The sequence below is a fragment of the Xenopus laevis genome, chromosome 9_10S, assembly GCF_017654675.1.
Source record: "Xenopus laevis strain J_2021 chromosome 9_10S, Xenopus_laevis_v10.1, whole genome shotgun sequence".
Lineage (NCBI taxonomy): Eukaryota > Metazoa > Chordata > Amphibia > Anura > Pipidae > Xenopus > Xenopus laevis.
The window spans coordinates 44,482,682-44,498,436 of NC_054388.1; positions in this window are offsets into that span (position 1 = coordinate 44,482,682).

The window sequence follows — 15,755 nt, forward strand, 5'->3', positions numbered from 1 at the left end:
CAAAAAATCTGTTATAAATTATAAGAAAGCCAGATCCTGACAGATTCATGCTTTGTTTCCTAGTTTTGAAAGGCTTGATTTTTCAACCTGGATCACAAAGGATCAGAATATGAATATAGCTGGAGTATGTCCAGTACAGTCATTTCCCGGATTAAGAAAACATTATTCAGGTACGAAATTGGGGCTGATCTGTTATGAGTTGGCTAGCCTTACCTGATAGCATGAGTTGGGCAAAATCAAGCATTGAAAGGCAACTAAAGCCTGACTATTAGGCTAGTGGCATACATCTTGTAGATACACAAGCAGAGAATCAGCCAATCTACTGCACTTGTCACATGCACACCAGCAGACATGACCACATGGTAGATTGCAGCGTAAAGGCTTAACTGTATATCCCATCTATGAGTTGCCACTAGCCTAAATTTTGGAGATAAGCATGCAGCAGTGTATAAAGCTACAGTAGGGCTGGTGCAATAAAATGTGGGGTCTAAGTCAAATTGTAGAAGTGGGTTACCCTTACATAAGTGAGTGAAACTAAGATATATCCTGAGGTGTAGAATTCATATGCTCCAGTGGTGGAACTACTGGGGGTGCAGTGGGTGATACTGCATCAGGGTTCATATCCCCTCGGGAGGGGGTGACTCTATTACATGCACCCGGGCTCCGCAGCATATAGTTATGTTACTGTATGGCTCAATTACTTACACAAATGCAGTGTGCAAAGTGCACAGTGTCAGGCTCTGAGTTGCATTAGTATATAGTAGAAAATCAGATGGCACACACTTACGACGTTTCAGAGGTACAACCTCCTTTCTCAAGTGCTCTCTTAGGTGTAACCTAGTTCACAGGCTCTGGAGGAATGCTCCCCCTTTCCAATTAAGTGACATCACGTATACAAGCATAAATATAAAGTGATACTGTGTACAATATTGCATAATTATAATACCTGTGTAGTGACGAGTAGTGTTTATCATTAGTGCCAAAACAGTAGTGACAAAAGTGAATTGTTCATAAATCAATGCATTTGTTTGACTTTTTCTTTTTGCTGTGAAAAAAAGTAGAAAGGATGCAATATTGTACACAGTATCACTTTCTGGTATATTTATGGTTGTATACACACTTTTTGATGTCATGTAATTGGAAAAGAGGAGCATTCCTCCAGAGCACCTTTATATATCTGTGAACTAGGTTACACCTAAGAGAGCACTTGAGAAAGGAGGTTGTACCTCCGAAACGTTGTGTGTGGATCTCAATAAACTACACGTTTTTGGCACATTTGACAGAGTGTGTGCCATTTTATTTTCTACTATATACAGATTACTGAAACCAAGGTTTGCAGCAAGGTTTCCAGATTGAGCGCCACACGAATTCATGCACAGGTTTTGCATTAGTACTGATCTGTGTTGCATCAGCCCTTCTGCAGCTGCATTTCCCCACACTAACCCTATAAATACCATCCTTTCCATCCCCCCTGCAACAGAGTTAATATTTCACTACCACTAACTGCAAACATATCAGCTTTTGAGATGAATGGCACACAACTCTTTTACACCCTCTATCTGAGCAGCAATTAAGTAATAGGTTTTAGTGACCAGTGGTGCCACATGAGTGATACCATAGTGTGCAGTTTTAGTTGTGTGTTATGGGAAATAATGCCACCTCCAAAACAAATTAAGGGTCTTGTTTGGCATCCACCCACCCATGCATCTTCAATGCTGCTTTGAACACATATACCGGACACTCCTTTAAGATACCACAGGCAATATGGCAGAACAATGTCTTAAGTTGGCAGTGCAAAGGCTGATATAAGCTGACAACTGTGCTCCTCCAGACCAAATTGCTTATTTGCACATTTATTGGGCATTCCTGATTGCCTCCCAACCTGTATAAGGCAGAAAACCATACAGATATCTATTGGGGAGATAAGAAAAACCTGCTGAAAATAAATGTCCGATAGGTCTACATAGACCCACACTGTCATCCAATTGCTTGCTGCCTAAAGCTGGCCACAGACTCAAAGATCCGATCGTACGAATCAATGTACGTTCAGACTTTCCCATCTCCTGACCTGCCACTAACCATTCAGATCAAAGTCTTACCATTCCGACCAAATAAAGTAGTTAAAGAACAGATCAGCCGATGTTCTGCCCCTGACCGCAATCGTACAATGAGATCTTTGCGTCTATGGCCAGTTTAAGACAAATGGGTCTTTGTTTGACCAATCAAGTGAGTGGTGAGATTGAGTCTAGATTTACAAGATAATGCAAGACAGATTTAGCTGCTACACCTATATACAAATAACAAACGTGGGAACCTCAAGTATAAAAAAATACCTACCCAGAATGACTATATCGCATCATCAAAGCCAGTTTGGACTATAGACCCTCAGGCTGAAGTTTTATTTTTTGGGCACAGGAAGGCCCATTTAACAGTGTTTTTTTTTTTTACATCTGTGGCTAAGCCCGGTGGCAACTGAAGGGTTCATCAATGAGCTCATTGATAGAGCAGGAAGATAAAGGCAGAATTCAAGGGTGGGATGTAAAACACAAGGGTAAACACTGCAACGTGTTTCAACCCCTTTGAATCTGCTATTTCCTTTCAAGTAGGGCTGTGCTTCCGGGAGACTTCTAACCAAGCGCCTCATTGAGCTTAAAAGATACAACAAGACCTCTCTTCTTTTGCTCTTCTTTCTTCCTTTTCCCTCTTATCTGCCTCATCTGACTCCCTTAAAGCACCGGATTTCTTTCTTTTTACTTCTGATCTGTAAGATTTGATTGTTGTAGAGCTCTCTCTGGCTTCACTTCTGCAAACAGAGCTGACAAAGGGGGTAGATATAACAACAACGTGACTGTGTGAATTCCATGCTCCGGCACAACCACAACAAGGTCTCTGCTAGATTTTATAGATAAACTTTTGTTTTTAAGTATTTACATGATGCAAACATCAACAACCATCCCCCCCCAACATTTTCTTCTTATTGCCACTGGCCCTGAGTCAAATCCACAAACAGAATCAATTATTTTCCTTTGGGGAGATGAAAAGAAGCAAAAATATTCTAATATTGCGAAAAGTTTTTATTTAATTTTATATTGTGTTGTACAATTCACTAAGCCATTGGATTTTAAGGAAATTAGCTTTCTTCTTTTAGACGAATGGACTTATTCATTACCATGGGCCCAATACAAATAAGCCTTTGGCTTTCACTGTTGTGTTTGCTATAGGGGTAGGGGTGTATATATGATTATCGGTCATATGGTTTGCTGGGCCACTCCTCTGATCTGATAGGTCAGGAGATAGGACTGAGATATGATTAGGGTTGCCACCTTTTCCTATATTTGTTACTGGCTGGTGGGGGCGGGAACAAAAGGGGCGGGCCGTGGTGCAAAAAGGGGCAGGGCCACGACGCAGTGATCCGAAGACGGAGGGCAAAAGCTAAGTTACAGGGGATTGGGGGCAGGCTGAGGGGTCTTTTTGAAGGGTATTACAAATTTACCGGCAGCTGTATTTCTGGTAAATTTTATAATACCGGCCCCGGGCTTGGCAGGTGTTTTACCAGCTAGGCTGGTAAAATATCGGTCGGATGGCAATCTACATATGATTGGGATTAGTGACTTCAGGCCCGGATTTGTGGAAAGGCCACCTAGGCCCGGGCCTAGGGCAGCAGGATTTTAGGGGGGCGGCATGATGCCCAACCACATCCACATTGTTTCAAAAACACTGTGCGCAAACCCCATTGCTCCAGATGATGAAAATTTGCACAAATAAAGGGGATGGGACAGGGGCGACTAACGGCAGTGGGCCTAGGGGCAACCACTGTATAAATCCGGCCCTGAGTGACTGTGCCAGTTATTTTGGCCAACCAGTGTGTAGCCAAGTTATTTTTTAGCACTGACATATTCAACAGTACTTTGCACAGATTCTAAATCATTAATTAGAAAGGTATTTATTCAGGCTTCAAATCTCTGGTATGGAATTAGAACATGCTGGTCAGGGCATTCCAGCTCAGAAGATAATAAATGAGAGGGAAGTGGTTAATTGGCTCTAAAGGGCAAGTGCCCTTGTCAGACCTATAACCCCCCTTTCGCAATATAACATACAGAAATAAAACCTGGTGACAGCTGACAGGCCACCCCGGCAGAGTCCGGCTCTTAACCAGCCATTGTTTTTTAATTTGCTCTTGTGCTGCTGTACACAGATGCCTTTACACACATGGAAGAGAAAAAGATTAGATGCAACAGCTGATATAGGATGCACAATATTATATGTATCTTATATCAACTTATTCTGTTTAAATGTGCAAATTACAGATACATCATACTTTATGTTCAGCCTTATGTGGAGGCGCAACATGAAGTGTGCTCTGCGAATATACTGCACATGCATGCAAAAAAATGCCAGTGCCAGGGGACATACATTTGCAGGAGGGCCCCCAAATCAATTATATAGATACTACAAAACAGCCCCCCGGCTCTTGTTGAGCTACAACTCCAAGCAGCCCTACCACATTATTCAGGAGCCAAATTGCTGTTGGTTATAGCCACTGGGGCTGCTGGTTGGTCTTCCAGGCATCAGAAAGCAGAATAAATGGCATTAGCAGAGGTTTAACTATAAAGGAAGCAAACTCTGCAGCTATGGGGAGGGGGGCTCATTAGGTATAGGGGCCCCATGAGGCCCAAATTCATATACAATTTCAACAAATATTGGTAAAACAAGATGACAATTTGATGGCATGAAAAATAATTTGCTTTGGGGCCCAGTATCTAGTTATGGCACTGGGACTTAGGTTGCATGTAGCCCTACTGTACCCCAAAATGATTAAATCATACCACTGCCTTAGACTGACAGCCCAAAAAGATAAAATGATACTATGAAGAAAATAGCAGGCACCCACAAATCCCATGAGCAGGCATAGTAAAGCAATTGCAAACTTTTTTTTACATAACTTAGACTTGCTTGTTTTGTGCACTAGACACTTAATTAGTAGGCCAGTACACACCTAAAAACAGAGGTTGGGAGGGGGGCAGGACTTCCCCCTTTACTACTGCCCCACCCTAAACCTTTAGCTTTGGATTTCTTGACACCTCTGAACACCTTCTTGTCCCGTTGGCCAGTTGCACCTGATAGCCCTCTTGGCCAGTATCCATGACCATACTAAGTGGAAGTAAAATGTGCCATCACTGCAGGAATGTAATGTAGTTCTGCTGTTTAGTAAATAGTTAATGGTAGTTTGACCCAATTTCTGTGGCTAAATAGACTCAGCTCAGTGAATATGCAGCAGAGTGTGTATCTATTAAGGCTCATAGTGTTACGCGGCACATGATGAGATCCTGGAACACAGAGCAGCTGATGTATAATAAAAAGCTTTAACTATCTCTGCGTGGTGTGCACGCTTATGCAACATGACAGCTCCATCCTCCCTTGAAAACAATATGAACACTACTATGAAGTTCCCTCGGCTATAAAATTCTAGGACACTTGAAATCTTGGACATGAAGACTTGACATTTAGGGTGGTTGCAGACGAGGCTACTGGGGGAGATTAGTCGCCCAGCAACAAATCGCCTCTTCTTTGGGCAACTAATCTCCTCTAAATGCATTCCCGCTGGCTAGAATGTAAATCACCGGCGGGATGGCATTCAGAACACTTCGTTTTCCGAAGTTGCCCCAAGTTGCCTCACGAAGAAACTTCGGGTGACTTCGGAAAGCCAAAAGGTTAAATCACGGTGAGGATGTAAATTTGCAGCCCCTATGGAGCCAAAACTATAAGGCAATAGCACATGATCTACTTTACTATTTATATTCTCTACACTGCTGGCTCTGACTCCTGAAATAATTAATTAGAGGCCATCTGATTAACCAGTGCCGGGCTGATACTTGATGGCAAGCCCCTTCCCCTATCTCACTTTTGCTTCTTTGCTTCTGCTCAGAATACAGTTGCACATCTACCCCTGCCCCACGATCCACCCACTGAATCCAATCCCCCAGCAAAAAAAAAAAAAACAGTGCACCTGTGAGCAAGGAGATTTGGTGTGCCAGACAAAGAAAGGCAACAATGCATGCATAAGAGATACATGCCCTCACTCCCATATTGTTGCACCTACTGTAGGTGCCTCTTCTGCCCACTCCTAGTTCCAGTCTTGTGATTAACAGACAAGGAAGAGTTATCCCCATAAAAACAGAAAGGGACTACAAATACTGCTTTCAATAGCAATTGCATTTACACATGAACTTAAAATGTATTGAAATAATGGAAAGTTGCTTAGAATGACATTTTCTTTCATGAGGCAACGCAATGTTGGGATGGAGTTCCCCTTTATAGGAAGTCAGAGGTAAGAAAGAAAAGGAAAAGCTAATAACAATGAAAGTGGAGCTGACGTGAACTAACAAGCTGGAGCAAACACTATACAATCGCTTCATAGACGTTGGTATCAGAGACGCCCTGGGGCCAAACCACAGCACAAAAGTAGATGTGATTTCTCAAAGATAATGTGCATATTCATTTCACCGGGCACTTTTCCTTTGATGAACCCTATGTACTCGCATGGGATTTCCTGTGTGTTTGGCGACACAAAAGGAACCAGTTTTAGTACATTAGCAGTGCTTTATAATATGCAATATTGGCTGTTCTACAATATATACAGTGAGGTCCAGAAATATTTGGACAGAGGCAACTTTTTTCTAATTTTGGTTCTGTACATTACCATAATGAATTTTAAATGAAACAACTCAGATGCAGTTGAACTGCAGGCTTTCAGCTTTAATTCAGTGGGTTGAACAAAAAGATTGCAGAAAAATGTGAGGACCTAAAGAAAGAAAGAAAGCACTGGTGAACTCAGCAACACAAAAGGACCTGGACGTCCACGGAAGACAACAGTGGTGGATGATCACAGAATCATTTCCACGGTGAAGAGAAACCCCTTCACAACAGCCAAACAAGTGAACAACACTCTCCAGGAGGTAGGTGTATCAATATCCAAGTCTACCATAAAGAGAAGATTGCATGAAAGTAAATACAGAGGGTGCACTGCAAGATGCAAGCCATTCATAAGCATCAAGGATAGAAAGGCTAGATTGGACTTTGCTAAAAAAAAAAACATCTAAAAAAGCCAGCACAGTTCTGGAAAAACATTCTTTGGACAGATGAAACCAAGATCAACCTCTACCAGAATGATGGCAAGAAAAAAGTATGGAGAAGGCGTGGAACAGCTCTTGATCCAAAGCATACCACATCATCTATAAAAGATGGCGGAGGCAGTGTGATGGCTTGGGAGTGCATGGCTGCCAGTGGCACTGGGACACTAGTGTTTATCCATGATGTGACACAGGACAGAAGCAGCCAAATGAATTCTGAGGGGTTCAGAGACACTGTCTGCTCAAACCCAACTAAATGCAGTCAAATTGATTGGGAGGCGTTTCATAATACAGATGGACAATGACCCAAAACATACAGCCAAAGCAACCCAGGAGTTTATTAAAGCAAAGAAGTGGAATATTCTTGAATGGCCAAGTCAGTGACCCGATCTGAACCCAATTGTGCATGCGGTTTACTTGTTGAAGACTAAACTTCAGACAGAAAGGCCCACAAACAAACAGCAACTGAAAGTCGCTGCAGTAAAGGCCTGGCAGAGCATTAAAAAGGAGGAAACCCAGAATCTGGTGATGTCCATGAGTTCAAGACTTCAGGCTGTCATTGTCAGCAAAGGGTTTTCAACCAAGTATTAGAAAGGAACATTTTATTTTCAGTTTTTTACTTTGTCCAATTATTTGTGAGCCCATGAAATGAAGTAATGGTATTAAAAAAAGGTTTTAGTTCCTCACATTTTTATGCAATTTTTTTGTTCAACCCACTGAATTAAAGCTGAAAGTCTGCAGTTCAACTGCATCTGAGTTGTTTCATTTAAAATTCATTGTGGTAATGTACAGAACCAAAATGAGAAAAAAGTTGCCTGTCTAAATATTTATGGACCTTACTGTATGCATTCACACCCCCTGCCCCTATGTAGTTATGCCAGTAAAGCGACCAGGGGTTCCTGACAAATAGGCACTGTGCAAATCTGCTGAGCAAAATCCTTCAACATCATGAATATTGATACTTAAAGGACCAGTAACATCAAAAAATTAAATTGTTTTAAAATAATAAAAATATAATGCAGTGTTGCCCTGCATTAGTAAAACTGCTATGTTTGCTTCAGAAACACTACTATAGTTTATATAAACAAGCTGCTGTGTAGCCATGGGGGCAGCTATTCAAAGGAGAAAAGGTTCAAGTTACACAGCAGATCAGCTCTGTAGAACATAATGCTATCTGTTATCCATTATTTATCCTGTGCCATTTAGCCTTTTTTCAATTTCCGCCATTGCTACTCAGAAGCTTGTTTATATGAACTGTAGCAGTGTTTCTGAAGCAAACAGATCAGTTTTACCAGTGCAGGGTAACACTACACCATATTTTCATTACTTTAAACCACTTTCAGTTTTTGGTGTTACTGTTCCTTTAAGTAATAAAAAAACTATTCATATCCATTTATAACTGTTACAACATGCCCTGTCCCAACTACATGTGAGGAAAGGAGACAGTTTATATTTTTTGGCATAATGATTAACTATGAATTATTGCACAATTAAAGGAGTGATCAACCCTAAAAATGAATGTGGCTAAAAATGGCATATTTTATATACTGAACTTATTGCACCAGCCTAAAGTTTCAGCTTGTCAATAGCAGCAATGATCCAGGACTTCAAACTTGTCACAGGGGGTCACCATCTTGGAAAGTGTCTGTGACACTCACATGTTCAGTGGGCTCTGAGCAGCTGTTGAGAAGCTAAGCTTAGGGGTTGTTGCAAATTATCAAGCAGAAAATGAGGTTGGTCTCTCATATAAGCTTATGCTATAGGGCTGATTTTAATATATTTAATGATTTTATATTAAATTCTGGTGCTAGATGCACTGGTTTCTGAGCTGCCATGTAGTAATTATCTGTATTAATTACTAATCAGCCTTATATTGTGACATTTCTATTCTATGTGTACTGTATATAGTCAGTTGGCCCCTAAGCTCAGTAAGTGACAGCAGCACAGAGCATGTGCAGTGAATCAGCAGAAAAGAAGATGGGGAGCTACTGGGGCATCTTTGGAGGCACAAATTTTTACTGCTAAAGGGCTGCTGTTGCCTTGGGCTGATATAGAAGCCCAAAACATAATGTACAACATTTTTTAGCCTATTTCTTTAGTTATGCTTTCGTTCTCCTTTAAAGGTGGATATCAAAACAAAGGCACACAGGAATGCTAATCTCAGCACTGTCATTTTCCATTGCAAATTTGTTACACAGCTAGCTTCTACTGCGCTGCTTCATGAGTCTGAACCAGCGATGCAGGAACAGAAAGCAACAAACAGATATTGCTCTCAGTCACAGTTACATTTACATATGTCTAAACCACTTGTTCAAATCCCAGAAATATGGAAAAGCCAAAAACTGCTATAAAGTGACTTACATTATTTTTTTAGCTTTTATTATAAATAATCAGGAGCTCTGATCTTAACCCAATAGAAAGCAAAGACCCAAACTGATTAGGGTGATTTTGTTGTCCTAAAATACCCCTTCCTGTTCCTACTTAGTTATTCTCTGTCACTGCAGCCGCAACTTCCACTGCCCTAAATGCAAACGTTGCTTTTACATCAGGGTAGAGATAATCTCCTGCTTTATCTACAACTCGCTGTACCGTAAGTAATGTGCTACTAAGCCCTTTAAAACCCATTATTGGATTTGAATCAATTGTATGAATTTCTAATTAAGGGATAAGGCCACTGAAATGGGCCAAGAACATTGAGCCAGGATAATTGTGTGTTATTTGGCTGCGGAAACAAGAAAATACCAGAGATTTAGAAGGGGGACTGGGGTCCTTAAGTGTGGACAGAAAAGAAATACATCTCATTTTCAGCAGGACAATTTTATGTTTACTCTGTAACTAAGAGCTCACTACTAAACACATAGTTCTGGCCAGCCAGTAAACAATGAAAGTTTATGTAAGTCTGAATCTGCCAGTAACATCAGCAACGTCTTTATAGAAACAAAGCATAAGGAAAATTAAAATTACTCACACGCCTTGACAACCACTAAGGGGAAATTAAAATTCAGGTATGGTGGCCCTTTTAAAGGGGAAATTGTTTGCACCAGATCTATTAACTTTTCAGGAGTTTGTTTTCAAACAGGTGGTCTGTAAATTGCATCAGCTGATTGGATGGTAGAGGCAGAAAATGTTTTACATTTTAAGCTCTGTAATATCTTAAAAATCTGGTCATTTGTGGCTATGTCCTATTATTTTCTTAACCACACCCCTTGCCCCATCCCTGCTGGGATATAAATAAACTGCTGTTAGGTTGGTACATTTACATATAAAGGCTGGGGCACTGTGTGTGGATTGTATGGCAGGGACTGTATTTGATTTAGGTAATTTAGATCTCTGTGTTATTATCTTAGCGATAGCATCATCGATTTAAATTATTTCAAATTGAGAGGCATATTAAGAAGATGTTATGCCCACAGTCACTGATAAATAGTTGCAGGTGACAAATCTCCCCGTCTGCCCCTACCCTCAAAGTCGTGAAAATACTGTTGTCCTTTGGTGGTAAAACTGGTGTGCGTTCTTCAGAAACTCTTCTATAGTTTATATAAACATGCTGCTGTGTAGCCATGGGGGCAATCATTCAGGATCCCCAGCAGATAACAGATAAGTTCTGTAGTATACAATGGGATTCTTCAGATCTGTTATCTACTGTGTATCCTGTGCTTGAATGGCTGCCCCCATGGCTACACAGCAGCTTGTTTATGTAAACTATCGGAGTCTTTCTGAAACAAACACACCAGTTGTACCAGTGCAGGACAACAGGATATTATATTGCCATTCCTTTAAAACACTTTTATTTTTTGATGTTACTGTTCCTTTCCAAACTGATTTTTTTTTTCAGGTTAGTTCTTTTCAAACAACTATTTTTATCCATAAACAAATACCTTTTTTCAACTGCTTTCCAAGTTTTATTCTTTAAGGTAGGACTCCATGAGCGATTTTGTCGCGATACGACTTGTCGCCTGCTACAAAAATAAAAGAATTAAAATAAAATAAGAGATAGAATTGTCGCATGGTGTCGCAGCATTGATCAGACACGACTGTCGGATGCAGACGCAGCATCTGACAGTGTTGTCGCGTCGGAAAGCATTGGATCAATGCTGCGACACCATGCGACAATTCTATCTCTTATTTTATTTTAATTCTATCTCATCTTATTTTTGTCGCATGCGACAAGTCAGATCGCGACAAAATCGCTCGTGGAGTCCTACCCTTACTGTTTTCCCAATATTTAAGTTTAATGTTCCTGTCTCTAGTGTTTGTCTGGCAGCTCAGTGATCCAGGAGCATCTGAACGGTTACAATTTACTACATTTAGTTGATACAATTAGTTTATACATTATTCAAGAGTCAGAACAACAGTACACAAAGGGAACAAACCAATACAACTTTAGTTTTTTTAAAGGACTCTTGAAAACAGATCAACTGCTGTAGATTTTCCACAGTGATTGCTGGGTGTCCGTTGTGTTTTGTCACCTGTCATGTTTCTCCGCTCTCAGCAGCTATGAGATTTTTTTGGCTTTTCTCCGTCACAAACAAATGATACTAATGGACTGCCGGTTAGTGCTGCAGATAGTGATTGTGTTTTGTGAAGTACCTTGGTGACAACGGTACAAGCCATTACCTGCTATCTGTTATCACCAAGTACTAAGGGGGAACTGCTGGTGAAACAGGATCTAACATTTACGTGCAAAGCCAATTCAGAGAGAAACTTCTCCCCAATTCTCGGGTGTGTTTGTCAGCAGGGAAAAGTGCAGTGGCAATTAAGGAGAGAGATAATAGCTGAAAATTCTTTTGTCCATCAACATTTGTGTTATTTCATGCCCGGGCAACTGTCAGAGAAGACTTCTAAGGCTTTTACTTCCAGCCCACTGCAAAAGGAGTTTAGGGTTAAGGTTTTGCTGGCAATTAAAGGGTTACAATGTGCAAAAGTAATGGGGTAATTATAGAGGAAGCAGACCCTATGGCTGTGGGGAAGGGGACAGTTAGGTCCTGTATCCCAAATACAGAGACATGTGACCTGGCTGATCTCCACTCTGGTACAGTTGATCCTATTATAAATGTTCTGTGGCCCTCGCCTATTGAAATGGTACAAAGAGGAGTCACTCTGCCTTGGTATGAGGAGAGACCAGATACCTGATTAACATGGTGCCACCACCTACTGGGATGTTGGAATACACCTGTACACGGCCCTGCTATTAACAATTGTGACAGACTGAGTCTAATTAAAACTGATAACATTAGCTCCTCAGATGGTACTAACAGCTCCCAATATACTTTTCAAAAGAAGGTAGCACTTAAATGCACTCAGTTCTGGACAATTCTTTCATGCTTTCATGCTGCTCCCCCCACCACCACCACTGGGAGCTTGCCTGTCTAGCACTGTATGGGGTCCAGGGAGGGCCACATCACTAGTGCAGAAAGCGCAATTGCTTTAGGCTTCAGTTCCCTATCAGGTCAGCCTAGCTGCTGATTGGTTCCTATCCTACAGTGCAGTGTGCTGGTTCCTCTGCACCGCCTGGGAAAGGAGGCAGCAGGAAGTGACAGAGAGGTGAGAATAGTAGGGTATTGCATACATTTTTAGTAAATCAATCAACCTATGCCAAGCAAAAAGGGCTGGCTTTTTCTTGTGGCTTAGTCCAAACCTTCGAAGTACCAGTCTGTTACAATCAAGCCAACATGAAACCAACACTGATGAATTAATAGCCTCAGAAAAAACATTCTGTATCAATCTGCACTTTTAAACTGTACTGGCACTTTAAGGAAAAATACTCGTTACTCCCAAATTACTATTCAGCACTAAAAGGGACCCTGTAGCTCCAAGTTCCCACAGGCCATTGCTCTCTCTGGGCCCTGGTTCTTTATGTTCCCACTTTCTGTCTGGCATTCCAGCTCCAGTTCCAGCCTCTTTCTCTTTCTTTGCTACTGAGCCACTTCCTGTAGGCCTGGGATGGTTATAAGGCACTGCTGACAATTACTATGTCTTTGCTGGATAACTGGTTACAAGAGTCGGTGTGGAGGTTCCACCTGCCTAGTCTTTTATTCATAACAACAATATTGCATTGGAAAACGTTAGTGGCTCAGTGATCAGTGTGGCTTGTCCTGACTTCTGATTATGTTAAATAAAGAAAAAAATATATAAGCAAAATTAAGTCAGATATCATGGTGGGTCAGTGGTTATTTATACTGCCTTGATTGCTGGGGTCCTGAGCTCCACTCCAAGAAGAGTACTTTTTTTAAGGAGTTCATATGATGGGTTCCATCAGCATTAGTATATATTAAGATAAAAAAAAATAGAGTTTTGGGACAGACCAGAGTGTGGTCAGAAATGTCCATGAAATGTATGAAACGATTAACCTGTGGGTGTCCAGCTGGAGAAATTGAGTTATTCGGTTATTCATGTATTTTCCTTCTGCAATAATAGGCCACATTTACTAAGTGCAAAGGGTTGCCACCTTTTGTGGAAAAAAATACCGACCTTCCTATATATTTATCTTTTTTCTCAATTAATAACATTGGGATCAACCATCATTTTTACCGGACAGGCCAGTAAAATACCGGCCAGGTGGCAACCCTAGGGATGCTTAAAGAAGCTGTTAATTCCAGAGAACCCTAGCATACATGTACCCTATTAATATAGTTGTCATTTTGCACACTATTTTGCACTTTACACTTGTCCTTATGTTTGTAAATGAGAACTAAATTTAGTTATATACAGTTATTTGTCATTTTCTTTATACTACTTCCTACAGTAGACAAGAACTGTGTATATTATCGCTGATGCATAAAAGGCCTTGTCACCTTATATCGACACCTCTGCATTCTTCCATCAGGTAAAGAACATACAGTCTAGACAGAATGTCCTGCATGGTACAAGCGACTCACACAGGGCATGATCTGCTTAATGCCATTTATATGACAAGCCTATTTGACCCCTGACCAAAGGAATGTATGGTCCATGCCTGTATTCATTATGAGCCAACGTCTGCTGTGTGGGGGTCTGTAATAGACTTGGAGGCGTTAAGTCGTGTAATATATGGTCTTGTTCTTTCAAATACCAAAGTAAGAATTTCTCTTTCTATGTGCAAGGAATTAACAACTCTTTGCAATTCCATTTTCATGTTTTATTCTTAGCCTAGAACAAGACTACAACTGCTCTACTAAAGACACAACACCCTGTGCTTTTGGCTTATATTTATATTTTTACACTTCAACTGCTTACATGTCATGAAGCAGCAGGCACATAAAGAGGTTATGCTACTAGATTCGTCATTCTGGCTGGATGCTCTGCTTGAAAAACCATCTTGTTGCTGGGATTCATCAAAATGCAGTGTAAACACTATACCTCCTTGCTCAGAGGTATGTTACCTCCTTGCTCAGAGGTATGTTACCTCCTTGCTCAGAGGTATGTTACCTCCTTGCTCAGAGGTATGTTACCAACACCTTTATTGTAACAGGGATGCCCAAAAAGTAGACAGTGATCTTCCAGTGCATATTGATGTCCAGTAGATCACAAGACAGAACTCAATTAGACCTGGGTGCTTTACAATCAAATGTATACAATGTATACAACCCCATATATTAAGGGGGGTGTATTTGGTTGGCAGTGTAAAAAATAGAGTTATGTTTTACTTGGTACAGTAATATTGTACATGGACAATACTTGAGAGGTTGTGGATCTCAGGAGAGTTCCAATGAACACAGATCCCCACATCAGCAGAATGAGGCATCCTTCTCCTCCAAAACAAGAATAACAGTAACAGCACATTGACCTAGTTCTTTATTAAGCCTACACGGAGTGCTGAAATTAAAGAATGAGCAATGTGACATTCAACGCCTACATTCTATGATGGTTCAGAGTGGAACATAACAGAAATTACAAACAGGGTCAGACTAACCCACCAGGATACTGTAACAACCTGCCTGGAGTCAAATCAGTAATCTGATGTTTCCATGCTGTCTGCATTACCTCTGCCCTATGAGAGCAAACAGCTAAGGTCCTGGTTCACTCCTATTGTTTCCTTGTATTGCAAGTAGGCTTGGTTTGTTTCACCTGTTGCCAGTCTGGCCACAGGTGATCAGTGTAAGCCATTAACGTGCCTATAAAACCCCCCTGCTCATCTAGGTCTATGTCCCATAGTTCCTAGATGTGTTAATCCTGTCTGATCCTGTTTTTGCCTGCTGCCTGTACTGACCTCTGCCTGTTCTTGACCATTCTCTTGGATATCTGGTTGACTGGTATTGGCCCGGCCTGTTCCACAACTACACTCTCTCTATTCCTCGTCCTCCCTGTTTACATTAAGGTTCCCTTGCCTGCCCAGAACTCCGGGTCTAAAGGAGGGCCTGGCTGACTTTTCAAATTAGCCAGGCCCCCCTTGACAGTGCCAACAGTCGAAATCCCGTATAGCCAAAGATCTGAAGAGCCAAAGTCCTGAAGAGTCGGGGTCACAAACACCCGAACCGCCGAAGACTGTGCAGCACTTTTCAAATTAGCCAGGCCCCCCTTGACAGTGCCGACAGTCGAAATCCCGTATAGCCAAAGCCGTGAAAAGATCCAAAGTGCTGAAGACCCGAAGCCACGAAAAGACCCGAAGTTGAAGTCCTGAAGCGGTGAAAAGACCTGAAGTCACAA